At 46.4% G+C, this 3,858-nt stretch overlaps 1 pseudogene; it reads left to right on the top strand.

Moving 5' to 3' along the window:
- The first annotated feature begins 2,487 nt into the window (after positions 1 to 2,487).
- LOC125403736 (replication protein A 32 kDa subunit-like) lies at positions 2,488 to 3,404 on the top strand (annotated as a pseudogene).
- Positions 3,405 to 3,858: the final 454 nt, after the last annotated feature.

Genomic DNA, 3,858 nt, shown 5'->3' on the forward strand with positions numbered 1-3,858 from the left:
CTCTCCCCATCAAGACCTAATTAAGAAAGGGCTCCTGCCTGTTGGCAATGTGCTACTGTGACCATTATCTATCCAGTTCTCAACTCCATCAGAAATCTTCCCTGTGTGCCCCACAAGGACATCTGGAGTGCCAGGAATAAGGTAGAAAACTGAGTGTCTCTGTGATTCTGTCTCCCTACTCCCCTGCAGTATTTCTTAAAGTAAAGTGGATAACCGTATCCCTCAGAATCACCCAGTGCAGTGCTGACACATGTGGTCAACTGTTCTGCTTCTCCCAAAGGCAACTGGAAAGTATGTGTCAGGGTGAGCCGAGATCCACATGGGCAAGGTATTCTGGGGACTCTGCCTCAACTTGAGATTCTGAGCCTTGCTTGACCAACCCTTTGGCTTCCTCTTAGGTCCCCAACCCCACATCCACATGACCCAATCACCAATCCACATGACCTGACTCACCAAAGGATAAACAAGTATCCAGACGAGAGAGTCTGCTCTGGACTCCCCAAACAGAACTTTATACCATACCCATCCTGGCTTGAAATAACTCCAAAAGCAATTGGACCTGCCCCTCTGCTCAATATCAGCTTAGTAAATGAATGACAAGGACCTGCTCAAGACAGAGTTGAAAGCTATGTAAAACCAGAACATTGTTCAGTGTCCTTCAAACTATAGACAAGCATGTGCCCTGACTGAGTGGTCAGTTGAAAGTCTTTGTACCAGACCTGGATACTTCAGACAATTCTAAATTTCCACACAGTGCTGGGACTCTGCAAGAGTCGCTGCCTCTGATAGACTTGATAAATCATTATTATTTGTATAACTAAAACTCATGACCTGTGACCAAGTACTTTTCATTAGGATGAAGCATCCCACAGTGCCCTTCCTCTGTGTGTGAAGGGTGGTGGATCAAGAGGGTGGGAAGTTGGTGTCAGAACACCATTAAGAAGGGTTACAGAAGTAGCATGGGCTATGGAGGTAATCAGTTAGACCTCAGAAGCCAAGAAGAGTAAGAGCAGAGGAAAATTCTAGAAATAAAGACATGGTGTGGGCTGTGGGAGAATTATCTGTATTCTGTTAATCATGTATTTTAATAAAACGCTGATTGGCCAGGCAGGAAGTATAGGTGGGTCAACCAGACAGGAAGTAGAGGCGGTGTGATAAGAACAGGAATATTCTGGGAAGCAGGAAGCTCCCTCTGCCATTCCTGCCCAGATCACCGAAGAAGCAACATGTGAGCTGACAGCTGAAAAAGGTACCAAGCCATATGGCTAACATAGATCAGAATAATGGGTTAAGATAAGTCATAAGAACTAATAAGTAGCCTGACCTAATGGGCCAATCAGCTTTATAACTTATAGAGATCTCTGTGTGATTGATTTTCTCTGGGACTTGCCGGCTGTGGGGTACTGGGCGGGAACAGATACCCCAACAAGCCGGCCCTCATGTTACAGTGGGCAACTACAATGACCTTGTCTGTATGGTTTGTGATGAATGACCTCTTCATCAGCACAAACATGCCTGCCTCTCACAGCAAGAAGGACCAATCTCCCATCTGAGGCTGACTTGCTGCTGATCTATCCTGAGGATGACCCAAGTCACCCCATGACTGAGGTCATTCTAATGTCTGAGATTCTAAAGAGCACATCTCATCTCCAAATCGTCCAATAGAATCCGTCCTTCCACGGACCTGCCAAGAACAGAAAATAGGACAGAGCAGAATGATGCACAATTTATAAAAGCCCAGAGAGAGAAATTGGGGTTCAACTCAAAGATCTAAAAAGCAAAACAGCCAGCCACTGGCTCTTACCTTGACCTCAGTCTGAAATAGTGTCCTGCCTCCAAGAATTTCATAATGAGACTGTGTCTGAGAGCTGTCTCTTCCCATCTTATATTCCTTTTTAGGTCTGTGATTAAAGGTGTGATCCACTGGGAATAAAGGTATGCACTGCCCAGTTTCTGGGGCAAGCTGGTGTGGCTACTTGGATTAAAGGTGTGTGTCGCCACTGCCTGGTCTGTAAGGCTGACCGGTGGGGCTCTTTTACTCTCTGATCTACAGGCAAACTTTATTTATTAAAATACAAACAAAATACCACTACAGCAGAAAGCAAATGAAACAGAGTTGGGGGGTAAGAAGAGACCATCTCATGTGTTGATAGGCAGTTGTGGCAGGAGAAGTCTTGGGGTTTAAGGTCTTGTTTCTGTAGTATGTGTAGACTTTTCTACCCTCGAAAAGGTTTTATCCCTTGCCAATTCTGACCTTCCCCGAGAAGTTTCCTTTGGCTTAATGAAGTTCCCCTGGGCAGTAACAAACCATAGAAGACAGACATGGGTTCATTCCCACTTGCAAAACCATCACAGATACATAACTCTTGGTACCAGTGTAAAGTAGTCACACCACTACCATCAGGGTAGCAAACAGTTGTGAGGTATTCACCAAGCCTGTTGGACTGGAACTCTCTGGGCCGCTTTCTCAGGGAAACCTAGACCACAATGTAGAACAGCGGCTGCGAAAGCTATAGCAGCTCCACCTATGGGGAAGCCTGCGCATGCAGTCTGGGACCTTCAACTCACCCACACCTTCTAAGGTAGAAAAGAAATGGCGCACAGGAGCCCAGCACACTGTGCCCTCTATCGTATCTCAGTTGCTTTCGGCTACTCTGACTGATGAAGTGTTCAAAATCGGGAACGCTGAGATTTCACAAGTTACTACTCTGGGAATAATCAGATATACAGAAAAAGCTCCAACTAATTTTGTTTACAAAATAGATGCTATAAAAGCTGCCCACGGATGTTCACCAGTGGGCTGACACACATGATGCCAGTAGTGGAAACACTGTGGTTGCTCCGGAAACAAACATAAAAGTGGCTGGTCCTCTCAGTCTTCTCAGAGTAAAGAGTCTGGAAGCCTTTAAGCCTCTTTATTCTCCTGGAAGATATGCATGAGTTCACCACACATACCCTAGAAGCAATCAACTCATACATGACACCCAGCAACTCCAACCACCAACCGCAGCAAGAAGGGCATCTATCAGCGACCCAGGAGTGGGTGAACTCGGGAAACTTTGGCAGTAGGAGGGGATAATTTCATGCCAGCAAATGGCCCCACTATGGCCCCAAACCAAGGACTGGATTTGATTAAGGCTTCTCAGAACCAGAAGGACTGAGCTTGAAGGATCTTAGGAACCAGCGCCAGCACATACCTATAACCTCAAGCAAGCAAGCAAGCAAGCAAGCAAGCAAGCAAGCAAGCAAGCAGTGGATTTTCTGAGCAAGGAGGGACACCTTTACTCTACTGTGGATGGTAATCGCTTTAACTCCACAGGTGCAACCAGAGCTGTTTGGATAACTGAGATATTTCCAGCTGGACCTGTTCACATCATCTGTCATCTCCAGCTGTGCAGGCTTGAATGGCGACTTCTGAGAAGGAGGTTTCAAACAGAAGGTCTCAACTGACATCCTCCTGGACCTTGCTACTCTGCTGTTTTGTGGCTCGAGGTTCAGAAGGAGGTAGTCAATTGGCAAAGAGTAAACCAGGCTGTGATCGCATAACAGAAGTCCAAATAAGCTAGTTAGGACCCCAGGATGACTGGGATGGAAAGACGGAGGCTACTGGGAGAGAGCGGGGCTGCTTGATGTGGATGCTTCTGTTCCTGAAAGGCATCCTGGGGCCTGTGGGCTGAGAGCCAGATAAGGAGCACCCAGTTTTGCTTCCCACGCTGGGTCTGTAGCTTCACTTTCAGAACCGCACTTTCCTTCCCTTCTTGTCTTGCCTGTGGCTGAAAGTGGTTTTATGTGAACATGATTCTGCAGTGATAGCCTCACTACAGAAGAAATGTTGCTACCATTTTTGTAAAATAAATG

This window comes from Myodes glareolus, chromosome 5 (assembly GCF_982192425.1).
Source record: "Myodes glareolus chromosome 5, mMyoGla1.1, whole genome shotgun sequence".
In the NCBI taxonomy this organism is placed as follows: domain Eukaryota; kingdom Metazoa; phylum Chordata; class Mammalia; order Rodentia; family Cricetidae; genus Myodes; species Myodes glareolus.